General features: G+C 38.5%; 1 protein-coding gene across 3 annotated transcripts in view; it reads left to right on the top strand.

Annotated features, from left to right (window-relative positions):
- Window positions 1–326: 326 nt before the first annotated feature.
- The window catches only part of LOC139465431 (uncharacterized), a 71389-nt gene continuing 57830 nt past the window's right edge, over window positions 327–13885 (top strand). The window contains exon 1 of one of the 3 annotated variants that reach the window (XM_071247142.1): window positions 327–382. The gene's annotated coding sequence lies outside the window, so the exon portion shown is untranslated. The remainder of the gene's footprint in view (window positions 383–13885) is intronic. The other 2 variants (XM_071247143.1, XM_071247144.1) reach the window with 2 other exon arrangements.

Here is a 13885-nt window from a genome sequence, read left to right as displayed (position 1 = left end):
TAAATTCATTTTAGATTTATCAACGTCCACCGTAAGCTGTCGATAAAGCGACGCCCCCTCTCGGCCACCATGTATACAGGCTTATGTCGATAATACATTATACATTTACTCCATTGTATAACTGTATTCAGCGCGGGTAGCTCTAGTGTTTACTTCCACATTTATTACACGCGAAACCTCTAGCGACTTCGGTATCTGATATCTGATGACTGATGTATGTGTGAGCAATATCAAGTGGCCGTGTGGTTTCCTAGTCCAATGAAGCAGTTTGATTGGATGACATGTTTGCTAGGAGGCGATCACGTGAGTATAATAAACAGCGTTATCTCTGGTTCTGCATTGAACGCAGGAAGACCGTCGGATATATTTCTTTCAAATAACAGTGAGTACTTTTCCAATTTCTAATAAATATCTGGTGGCAACTGTGGAGTTTAGCGGGCGCAGCTAATTTAGCGCTCAGGTTTCTTGCAGTGGCTCTCACGTCACAGATCTCGTTACCCCTTTTCGGGAGAGAGGCAGAGAAGGGCGCTGAACACTGACCAGGGCCAGACCGACCGAGCAGTCCAGACGAAAACGGCAGAAGAACACGCCTGAAATAGTCCATAGCCTCTCTCACAGTCTCTGCCACGCCCTTGTCAAGTGTTTGTTGTACCAGCGTATAAAATCGGTCCTTGTTATTATTAAAACCTGCTGAAACCGAAGATCGTGTTTGTCTGTTGTGCTACACGATCCTTCGGGTTTGGCACCACTTGCCAGTCAAACATCCCTTAACGAACCTTAGGGTAAGTTGTAAGTATTTTATGTGAATTTCATGTTGTCTTTTCTCAGATACTAGCATTTGCGCGTTTTGCGTCTTGCGATAAGTTTCCAGTGCATGTCATGTCCTGACGCTAGTTGATGGCGCGAAGACGGGATTGCCTAAAAGTCGGGCCAAGAAAAGTCGGGCCGGGCCAGCGGGTAATATTAAAAATGGATTGCAGAATAATAAAACGAAACGCGCATAGGCAGATCTCAAATGTCCACAAACGTATAGTTTTGCTTATTTAATTGAGTTTGAATAAAAATGCACCTTCAACATGAATAATAAACTGATGATTATGACTACATACCGTGAGTCCCGTAGAAAAGTCAGTGTCTTGTCTGTGTGTATTCTTTGATTAGAATGCTTCTCACCGACCTTAGCGTGTAGGGGTGTGATGTCCTGGGCAGGAAACGACAGTATTTTGACTACTCTTCTTTCATTAATTAACGTGTTAAGGTAATTAACCTTTATTAATTCGTGTAAAACCAACGCAGGATGTTTCCTGGAAGTGGATATTCGCGAATGTCAAAGGACTGACACGACACGTGTTAATAACTGTCCAAGCACTTCTAAAGTTCCTAACATTCTTTATATCTAAAGACTAGTATTATATCTAATTATATACCACTTGATTGTCTCATATTTCAGTAGTTTAAAAAACACAGAGCTCAAAGGGAAGCCTTTTTCACTCTACATTCTCAACATAGTCTCTATCAGAAGTGTTTGACTTGTGTTCGGTCCGACTTGGCCCGGGCTGTTAAAATGCACTTTAAACACACAAATGTATCTTCAAATGTCTTTAAATCTATAGACTAGCATTATATCGACCTATATACCACTTTATAGTGTCTCAGTTTGCTGTATTTAAAGAAAACAAGGTACTCAAAGTGAAGCCCTTTTCCCTCTACATTCTCAACATAGTCTCTATCAGAAGTGTTTGGCTTGTGTTCGGTCCGACTTGGCCCGGGCTGTCAAAATCAACTTCAACCGCACAGATGTATCATCAAATGGATTCACATCTATAGATTTGTATTATATCTACCTAAATACCACTTTATAGTGTCTCAGATCGCTGTACTTAAAGAAAACAAGGGGCTCAAAGTGAAGCCCTTTTCCCTCTACATTCTCAACATAGTCTCTATCAGAAGTGTTTGGCTTGTGTTGGGTCCGACTTGGCCCGGGCCGTCAAAATCAACTTTAAACATACAGATGTATCTTCAAATGTGTTTACATCTATATATTAGTGTTATATCTACCTATATACCACTTTATAATGTCACGGTACATCGTATTTAAAGAAAAACAGGGGCTCAAAGTGAAGCCCTCTTCCTCTACATTCTCAACATAGTCTCTATCAGAAGTGTTTGGCTTGTGTTGGGTCCGACTTGGCCGAGTACAGCGATCTGAGACACTATAAAGTGGTATTTAGGTAGATATTATACTAGTTTATAGATGTGAATCCATTTGATGATACATCTGTGCGGTTTAAGTTGATTTTGACAGCCCGGGCCATGTCGGACCGAACACTTGAGTGACTGTTGAGAGTATAGGGAGAAGAGGTCTACTTTAACCAACGTGTCTGCTTTAAATACGACGATCAGTGACATTATAAAGTAGTATTTACTTATATATAGTACGTTCCTATAAATATAAACGCTATGCCGACAGATGGAAATTTGTATCACGATAGCTAGAAGTATTTGATCTTATTTAGTTTAACGATTGCTCTTTTACATGTTACCAAGATCAGCGACGCTTACACACAGCTCCACTCTCTGGTTTTCAAGCGATTTACTCCGAATTACTTATTTATGGTGCACTTTTTTATTTGATGATTGTTCATTAATATCATGTGTGTATGTTTCATCAATTATATGTAGGTATGATCGCCGATAATGAAGTAATTAGCCAGTAACACTTTGGCCTGTCTTGGCCCGGCCCGACTTTTAGGCAATCCCCGCGAGGACTAGCTAGTTGTAGGGCATCCACTCGGTGAGCGAACCCCAGTTTACCTGGTTACATCCCATTAGTAAGATATCCCATTAGTGTGACATCCATTGTAAGCCAGTGGAGTAGGTGGGATTAATTAAACAAACACAGCCAGTCTACCCACTTAACAATGGTCACAGCCCATGATTAGCTGATTAATTATTAACAGTAGGCCAGTAATTCTGTTTGAATATTCTCAGGAAATAAATGAGTTAGGAGCTAGTAGGAGCGTACTCAAAAACTTGAGATGCATGTTTTATTAAAACTTACTTATCACACATATAAATTCCCCCTAGTCAGTGAACATTTCATGACAGATGGACAGCTACTCGAACGTATATAAACAGATGGCCGATTGCGCAATCAGTTGTTTTGGTGTATTCATGTGGATACAGGTGACCTCTTTACCTAAAAAACGCTGCAAACACAACAAAACCCGCCAGGTTACCCTTTTACATTGCAAATTACTGCTGGAGAATGCTATCTGCGTCTCCGGGTATTTCTTTTCTCTTGCGTGTTAGATTATAGGCCAGAGATCGGTGTGGTGCTCGAAGCTCGCAGCGGAAGCGCCGAAGTGTACAGTCAAACCAAACCTGCCGTCCTCTGAAGTCGCGACGGTTTATAGCACGTACTTGTTTTAACACATGGAACAGGTGAAACTGTCATATGGGCTTGCCCTCATTTCGCCTTCACCTCAATTCGCCTACAATAATTCAAATGCTTAATTGCCTCACCCCTATTATATGAATGGGCATTGTCCATCTCAGGCTGTTAACAAATCCAAGCTCTAATCATCATCATCATCATCATCATCTTTTATTCCAATAAGACCTCTCACAGCGGTACATTGTGTACAGTTACAATAAGTAGCAACTATGTTACAGAGGCTGTTGATATAGGTTTACAACATTAAATATACAACGGATAAATTTACTCAATTTTCTTACAGTTGAAATCTTTGGGCAAGTCATTAACTGTTTCTAGCTTATAATAGTTTGGATAAGTATAGTAATATTTTTGGAGATATTGTTCTCGTTCATTTGTAAAATATGGACATTTGATCAGGTAGTGGTATTCATCTCCCACAGAGGAATTGCATAAATGACATAGTCGTCTTCCAGATGGTATATTTTTCCACCTCCCTGTTTCTACAGGTAGAAAATGATTAGTTGTTCGAAATTTTAGAAAGGGATTAATATTGTTCTAGACTAAAGTTGGGTTTTATACAACTATAAAATAAACCTTTTGATGATGCCGTTTGGGCACTGTGCCAATTTTGAAGAAAATGGTCCTTTAATCTGTGTTCCACTAGATTTAACAATAACTCTTTACTGTTTACTGTCTGATTGTGCCAAACATAACTTAAACCACAGCTATCCAGAATGTTTTTGACATGTAACAACCAAGGTGAATGCAAAATGTTATGACAGTGTTTTTGATATAAAGTCTTATGATTAACAACAGAGAGCTTATTTACATTTTTTGACAATATCAGGTTGCACCAAAAGGCCAATACTCCTTTTTTAACTATAATATCGAGTGGTAGGCTACCTGTCTCGCCATATAGCATATAAGTGGTAGTGCTCTTACGTAATCTTAAACTTAATTTTAAAAATAACTTGTGGACATTTTCAATGATAGAAAATTCTGTAAAACCCCAGACTTCACAACAGTATAGAAGAATTGGAACAACCATGTGGTCGAACGCAATAAATAAACAATCTAATGGTAGATTTAAGTTTCTAGCTTTGGATAACAAATAATACATAGCTTTATGTCCTTGTTCCTTAAGAGATATTGTGGCTTGGTTAAATTTTCGGTTCATGTGAAACTTTATACCTAGATAAGAGTAACAATCACAATTATCTAGTGCAACATTATGAATTTTAAAAACATACTTTTTCTTACGCAGAATAATTGCAGAAGTGCCAAAGATAATAACCTTTGTTTTTCGCATATTTATCTTGAGTTTCCATTCAGTGCAATATTTCTCGAAATTATCTAAAGAGTGCTGTAGACATTCAGGGGATTCAGCAAAGAGCACCGTATCATCAGCGTATAAAAGAAGGAAAAGTTTAAGTGTGCCAATGTTGATACCATCACAATTATTAGATTGCAAATAGGTTTCTATGTCGTTCCAAAAAACAGCAAATAACAAAGGCGACAGATTTTCTCCTTGACGGACACCTTATCACAGTTGAAAAAACCCAGATATTTGACCGTTTAGACAAATACATGACTTAATATCATTGTACATATTCCTTATAAGAGTAAATAATTTTCCTGAAATACCATAGCTTACAAGTTTAAGCCACAGTCCGAAAGAAGTACAAGGCAATCGATGCACGTATTGCAGTAATGCAGTAATGACATTAAATCCATTATGATATTCATATGCTATTCATATTCATCAATGTAAAGTTTTGATGAATATGTTATCCTTGTTGAATAAAAAATGAGAAAACAAGACTTGTTTTGTTATATACGGTAACCTGTTAGAATCACAAAGCATGTTTTGACAGCATAGCTGCAAGAGCCACATTATACAATCACGCAACCATAACCATTGCCGCGAGAGCCACATCAATTTGGGCTATCTATTTTCGAAATGTGGCTTTGCCGGCCTGTAACCGCTCATTTCCCATTCGCACGCCACGACGGCGAATGCCACCTGTGTTCCGAACAGTCATACAGAAGTGTTTGTGTACAGTCACACAGAAGTGTATGTGTACAGTCAAACAGTTGTGTTTGTGTATAGTCATACAGTTGTGTTTGTGTACAGTCATACAGTTGTGTATATTTTGTACAGTCTTAAAACATGTGTACCAAACCTCATTGTATACCTCACGGTTGTGCTTTTACGTTGAAGTCAGAAAACATGAAACGTTGCATTTGACAAGTAAATGATTCCCTTACATTTAAAATACTGGATGCACCTTACACTGTTCCAATGTGTCATGTTTGATATATATACATGTATTCAATAAGGTTTTGCACGTGTTCGACTGTTTCTGTTTCTAATTAAATTATGGTAGTGTTTTGCAAACAAGATCGATAGTTCTTGCGCTGTGCATTTGCTGCTATGCCATTCGGTAACTTTCAAGTTGATTTAATGACATTCAATAGAACAAATATATTTGTAAAAAATACTACACTATGTAGCCATAGATAGGGGGAGATGTGGACGTTATTGTAGTGATATCACAGCGTGCCAGCTTTGAGTATGAGGAAAGGTCACAGTCAACGCAACTCATCGCCGCCCCTCACTAGACTTGTTGCCCCAAAAACTGTTCTAAAATTCACACTAGGTTCAGTCAATGACACCACAGGTCAACTTCCATTTGCACCATGAATTTCCCCGTTGTGTCCCACGTTAGGACTTTAAGTTCACCTCATAGCTCCAGTCGGCGAGGAACAGAGACCGGCTCTGATACAGGTCGACAACTATCCTCACAGAATCATGTGTGAGGACTAAGTGTCAGCATTTCACTTATTGTCGTCACATGATTTTCGTCCTTAATGACAATTCCAAACTTATAGCTGCAAAAGTCTGTTTCCTTCTCCAACACAGTCTCATTCCCATTCGCCATGTTGGTTTGGAAAGGTATTGTTCGTAGAGTATGATTGGCAACAATCCACAGGGAAGGACAATATATTATTAATGTCCGTCCTTGAAACAGGTAAACCCAGCCACTCACTCTAAATGGTCTAGCTATCCAGTAAACTATCCAGTGTGTATGCACTTGAAACACAACTGATATGTTTACAAACCATCTATCCAGGACTTAAAGCCTATTCAAGCCCTACTTATTTTCCAGACACGTTCCGTTGTTGTTAATCAGCATTAGCACGTAACATGGCGATATGCCTTCTGTTAGTTTCATAGCTTCACAAGGTAGACAATGTAAACTCAACAGTCTAGACATGAAATACGTTTGCTCTAAAATACTTACGTTATTGTTTTGGCGAATTTCGACATTGAACTACAATGATTAATAGTTTCTATCTGGCAGAGCGTGTCATGGGCCAAAACTGATTTGTTTCCCATAGTTGAATCAAACAAAGAAATATGTTATGGCGTGTGAACGTGATTTTGTGCAATCAGAACGACATTTACACCTTCAGTCAGCAAACAGGCAGCAATAATCAGTAAAGGTCCAATGTCTATTTATTGAATAAGGAAGATTCAGCCCTTATTACAGCTATATTATGAAAGAACATTGCTATGGACATTGTCTCCTGCGAATCAGGAAAAATATGTAATATTAGAGACAAATTAAAACACTTGAAACAGTGAAACTGAACAATGGTTATCTGAAACCTATATTTGCATTCATAAAGAAACACTTATGCATATTTCACTAACCTCGACCGAGGAGCCAGAGATACAGGCACATAAATAAAAGCGATAAACATAAGGATGTGTTTATTCGCGAACACCTGTTACCAGCACTATTTAAACGTGCTCATGATGCAATGGACTCTGATTTTAGCAGAGACTGCTTATGATTATAGAAATATTTTGCCTCTTGTGTTTGTGAATCACTATCAAATAGTGATGAAACACGTTTGAGTCATACTTTGCACCACGAGTTTCACTTCAACACATCGTCTTGATAGCAACCGTACCCCGAGTTACTGTAAATGAGAGCAGGAAAGTACTGCGAACACTCCGAATGGCAAACCCTGGCAATAGTTTCATGACGCAGTTGTATTTGAAGATAAACGTGCGCTTTACAACTGATGCGTATTTTAATTTGGTAGATTATAGTGTTTTTAGATGCGTTTTATTAGTTCCGTTTTGATTAAGAATACGCCTAAGGCCTTGAAGTTTTCTAGTTTATTTTGTGGATTTAGTATTGCTTCTGGAGTGAGAGCCTTGTTTAGATTGAGGGTGGTTTGTAATGCGGTTCGATGTGTTACGTAATGTGTGCAGTGGATGAGTGCGTGTTCTGGGGTTTCTAGTTGTTTGCAATGTGGGCAGTTACCTGTAGTGTGTTTTTTTTATTTTTTTTTAGGTGGTTATTTAGGTTGGTGTGTCCTGTTTGGAGTTTAGTGATTACTCTGTCGATTTTTTTTGATGGATGGAGAATTTTTGGTTTGGTTAATGGTTTGCTGAGTACTTTTTTGATTTGGCTATTTGAGTTTAGATATAGGTTGTGCCATTTTTTGGTGATTTTTTGCTTGTTTACGCTTTTAATGACTTACTTACTTACTTATTTACTTACTTACTTACTTACTTACTTACTTACTTACTTACTTACTTACTTACTTACTTACTTACTTACTTACTTTGGAGATTTAACGTGCGCTTTCCGACTGATGCGTATTTCGCAAACGGGCCCGGTCAGGCCATTTAATGTGTTTCCGAAAGGGGCGAAGGTGGCCTGTGCAACCCTAAGAGGGGGCTTTAGGGGTTGCTTATATATGATTTGGGAATTTTGAGATTTGGAATAGATGCCGATGGGGTTGGGGAGGAGAACTAAGGGAGCTGGGTATGGTGGATGTTTGTTTGTTTATGTAATTTTGATTTGGTAGGTTATTATGTTTTTAGATGCGTTTTATTAGTTCCGTTTTGATTAAGAATACGCCTAAGGCCTTGAAGTTTTTTAGTTTATTTTGTGGGTTTAGTATTGCTTCTGGAGTGAGAGCCTTGTTTAGATTGAGGGTGGTTTGTAATGCGGTTTTTTAGTTTTAGTCAAGTTTTTTAGATAGGGAGTTGTTAAGGGTGTTGTATATGGCGCAGCCGTAGTCTAGTTTTGATCTAATTAGTGATATGTAGAGAGAGAGGAGAGTATCTTTGGAGGCTCCCCAGTTAGAGCCAGTTAGGCATCTTAGGGTGTTTAGGTCTTTACTGCATTTCGTTGTTAGGTTTTGGATGTGAGCATCCCAGGTGAGATGTTCATCGAAAATAAGTCCTAAGAATTTGGTTTGTTTTTGAAATTTGATTGTTTGATTGTTTAGTTGGAGGATTGGGGAAGCGGGTTTCATGTTTTTATGTTTGAATACTATTCCTGATGTTTTTTCTGAGTTAAGGGAGAAGCCCCATTTGTCAGCCCATTGTTGTATTTTATTAAGAGATTTTTTGAGTAAATTTTGGGCCATTTTCATGCTTTTAGTGCCGATCCAGATGGCTCCATCATCCGCGAATTTTGATGTGTTTACTTTAGGGGATAGGCCCTCGAATAGATCGTTTATCATTCTATTGAAGAGGGTGGGGTTGAGGATACTGCCCTGTGGAGTGCCATTTTCTAGGGGACATTGGTCCGATAGAGTTTGGTCTATACCCACGGTTATTTTACGATTGTTTAGGAAGTCCTGGTTGTAGTTTATTATCTGACTATTTTTTTAAGTTTTTGTATTAGCCCATCGTGCCATACCATGTCGAAGGGAGAAGCCCCATTTGTCAGCCCATTGTTGTATTTTATTAAGAGATTTTTGGAGTAAATTTTGGGCCATTTTCATGCTTTTAGTGCCGATCCAGATGGCTCCATCATCCGCGAATTTTGATGTGTTTACTTTAGGGGATAGGCCCTCGAATAGATCGTTTATCATTCTATTGAAGAGGGTGGGGTTGAGGATACTGCCCTGTGGAGTGCCATTTTCTAGGGGACATTGGTCCGATAGAGTTTGGTCTATACCCACGGTTATTTTACGATTGTTTAGGAAGTCCTGGTTGTAGTTTATTATCTGACTATTTTTTTAAGTTTTTGTATTAGCCCATCGTGCCATACCATGTCGAAAGCTTTAGAGAAGTCTAAGAAGATGCCTGTGGTATATTGTTTATTTAGTTGTCCTGTCTTAATATCTTGTTCTAGTCGGGCGAGGTTATCTAGGGTTGAGCGGCCAGGAGTGAAACCGCTTTGATCTGGGTTTATGATGTTATTTTGGGTTAAGTAATGTTGTAATCTATTTTTAGCCATTGATTCCATTAAGTGGTATGACTAGGGCCTGTTTCCAGGGAGTAGGAACCTGTCCGTTTAGGTAGATGGGATTGTATAGTTTGAGTAGTGCCTGGAGTAGTTTTAGGGGGAGTTTTTTGATTATTTGGTAAGAGGTTAGGTCTAATCCTGGAGCTGTGCCCTTTTTCCTGTTTTGGATTACGTAGAGGAGCTCCTCCATTGTGTATGGTTGATTTATTTCTAGATTGTTAGTGTTTGATTCTTTTGTGGGTTTGGCTGAAGTTGGTGTTACTGCTAACGACCGAAAAGTGGTTGGCGAGATTATTTGCATTTGGGGCGGGGTTGGTTTAGCTGTTAATGTTAGGTTTTTTTATGTCCTTTTAAGCCTCTAATGGCGTGGATTTTGCGCCAGACCGTTCTGGCATCTGTACGGTTATTTATACCTTCGCAGAATTTTTTCCAGTCTCTACTTTTGGCTATTTGGACTAGTTTTTGAACCTGGTTGTTTAGTTCGTGGGCTATGTTTAAATATTTGTAGTCGCGTTTTGCTTTATTGAAGGCTGATTTACGTTTTCGTCTAGTCTGTTCTATTTCCTCGACAGACTACCATGTTAAGGAGATTTATAACAGAGTAACTGTTGAGTCAATCAGTTGAGTAAATGGTACTCACTAGATTATCAAAATCCGAGTTCACCAATTCAGTGAACACATTTCAGTTTTTGACACTAACCAAGGAGTTAATCCCCTCATAAAACAACCCCACACACCAAAGGCGTACCGGCGGTCGTCGTCCTGCGAATGGAAAAATTCGAGCGGTCGTCGTCCTGAGAATACCCCGTATAAGGTGACCTACAATTGAACGCCCCCTAAGTCCAGGTACGAAAGACCCTCCTTGTACACAGAGATATAAGGTTTGTATCAATTATTCGCTTAAGGTAAAGCTGGACCGTGACACATTAACAACAGTTGTTGACAACAAACCCTGCACACGATCACACATTTCTGAAATGCCTAATGTATGGACTAACAGAAAACGTGTTCCTTATCTGGGATTCATTCCGTTGTGCGGAGATAAGATTTAAGTATTTTACAATAAGGGGTATATCGTGTAACGCTTGAACAGGAACAAACAGAAACGGGAAACCCGACTGAATAGTTAGAGTTACGTACGCTGATCTGAGAGTGAGGAGTTCAGTTCATACCCTAGCATGTTACAATCTCATTAAAATGTTATCTTAGTGGGTCACGGCAGACCGACCTTTCACAATGAACAATCAGAGCATCGCTAATTAGATCATGAAAGTGACACTTGGAATATGACGTTTGATCGTGCGACCTCGACAAAACACACAGAGTATTCCGAACGACAGTTATGGGCTTTAGTTCTGTATCCATACAATCTAGACCATCTATCAGCCATTCAAGAATGTTCTTTTGTTTAGTTTCAATTCTACAGTTTCAATGACTACTATGATCAGCGTATTAACACACGACTTTGTTCTTTGTTGTTGTTTTGGGGGCTGGAACGTATCAGCATACACATATTATGCATACTTCGTGGCACATCAGCAAAGTCTTCTTGAGCACGTTGCAAGTGTTTTATTTTTTGTAAGTGTTATAATATTCTAGAGAGAGAGAGAGAGAGAGAGAGAGAGAGAGAGAGAGAGAGAGAGAGAGAGAGAGAGAGAGAGAGAATGTTTATTTAAGTGTCACGTGCATATTATATGATAAAATACAAAATGTACATTCATAGAATGATAAAAAGCACTCGGCCATATGGCCCATGAGACACTATAATATAAAATATCACAGAACAACAATAAGTTAAGAAAGTACAAATGACAAACAGTCCCTACATTCAATATGTAATTAAAACATGAATCATACCAAAACCTGTACGAGAGCAATCATACAGATCTATCAACAACATAGATTCTCGCACAAACATGCATTCAGTCGAACGCATACACACATACACACACATACATACACGCATACACACAAACACACAACATACACAACATACACATAGACACACACACACACACACACACACACACACACCATATATACATACATACATACATACATACATACATACACACATACATACATACATACATACATACATACATACATACATACATACATACATACATACATACATACATACATACATACATACATACATACATACATACATACATACATACATACATACATACATTACGTTAACTTCATAAATCATAAAAGAGTATTCCTTCTTCTGACCATGAGATGAATCTTAGAAGCAAGTAAGAGTTGGCAATTAGGATTTTGCATTAAAAACACATACTTTTCTGTTGGGTTTTTATGCATAAATTCATCGCCTACATTCAGAGCATACCTGAAGACGTCGTACATTATATGTGAGTACAGTGGGCAGGTGATGGTGAAATGGGCTTCATCCTCGATCTCTAGGGGGCAGAGAGGACAGATTCTGTCATGAAGTGGAATAGGCGGCTGAGAATATCTGCCTGTCTCTACACACAGAGGCAGACTGCAGGCTCTCAGTCGTATGAAGGGCTTGCGGTGGTGTCTAGACATTGTATTGGTTACATAAGCTTCTGGGTACAGGTCTTTCTTAAACATGCGATAAGTTTATTTCCGTTTGTTAAATTTCCTTTATCGCCCCATAGGTCAGTTAACCACTTCTGTTCATCCTGTATGTTCAGATGCTTGCGAATAAGTTGTACAGTGGATTTTAAAATGAACTGCGGTTAAGTGTTGCTCAAATCCCAAGGCTTTACTCAGCTTCTGCAGCAGATGTTCCCAGGATCTCTTCCGGTTGAGTGACCACTTATGTATCTTGTTTGGTAGTCTGGATTCGTGCATAAGTCCTACTCTCATCCACAATCTGAAGACCTCAAGACGTTGTTTGGTTACACAAGAGGTCCAACCCATATCTCATCTCGTAGCGATGTTCGAAGTTTTACAACTGGCTCCAAGGAAAAAGCGACACGCTCTGTTTTGGATTGTGTTAAGGCATTTGTGTTCATAGAGTCCCCAAATACCTGCCCCATACGTCAGAATAGGCTGGATCAAAGAATTATAGAGAATTATAGAGAATTTAGATCAGTACTTCTTTTACAGTCATTGTCGGTAGGCATATTTCAATAATTATATCTACAATAATATGTTACAAAATGCAAAGTTGCAGTAGCGGTGTAAACCGTGGACGTTTACCACGTTTATCTAGTATTATTTTATTCTTACTTAGTGACCCTGGTCTCTGAAGCACAGCTCCGGGACAGTTACAGCCCATGTCGCCTCTGGAAGCCAAATCAGATGACTTTGTGCCAACCCCACATGAAGTCCCTGAGCTCTATTCTGCACAGTATTTATACATTAATACTCTCTTCTCAATCCCAAAATGGGAGGGCCATATCATAAAATAGGTCGTACAAGGCCGTCATAAATATGTTGGCAAACACTACATGCCATACCACCAATCATTCTAAACTTAATTTTAAAAATAACTTGTGGACATTTTCAATGATAGAAAAGTCTGTAAAACCCCAGACTTCACAACAGTATAGAAGAATTGGAACAACCATGTGGTCGAACGCAATAAATAAACAATCTTATGGTAGATTTAAGTTTCTAGCTTTGGATAACAAATAATACATAGCTTTATGTCCTTGTTCCATAAGAGATATTGTGGCTTGGTTAAATTTTCGGTTCATGTGAAACTTTATACCTAGATAAGAGTAACAATCACAATTATCTAGTTCAACATTATGAATTTTAAAAACATACTTTTTCTTACGCAGAATAATTGCAGAAGTGCCAAAGATAATAACTTTTGTTTTTCGCATATTTATCTTGAGTTTCCATTCAGTGCAATATTTCTCGAAATTATCTAAAGAGTGCTGTAGACCTTCAGGGGATTCAGCAAAGAGCACCGTATCATCAGCGTATAAAAGAAGGAAAAGTTTAAGTGTGCCAATGTTGATACCATCACAATTATTAGATTGCAAATAGGTTTCTATGTCGTTCCAAAAAATAGCAAATAACAAAGGCGACAGGTTTTCTCCTTGACGGACACCTTATCACAGTTGAAAAAAACAGATATTTGACCGTTTAGACAAATACATGACTTAATATCATTGTACATATTCCTTATAAGAGTAAATAATTTTCCTGAAATACC

Source organism: Haliotis cracherodii, unplaced genomic scaffold (assembly GCF_022045235.1).
Source record: "Haliotis cracherodii isolate W230 unplaced genomic scaffold, xgHalCrac1.p SCAF_18, whole genome shotgun sequence".
Classification (NCBI taxonomy): Eukaryota; Metazoa; Mollusca; class Gastropoda; order Lepetellida; family Haliotidae; genus Haliotis; species Haliotis cracherodii.
Note: the sequence above shows the minus strand (reverse complement) of the source record. Positions and strands in the feature narration are given on the sequence as shown.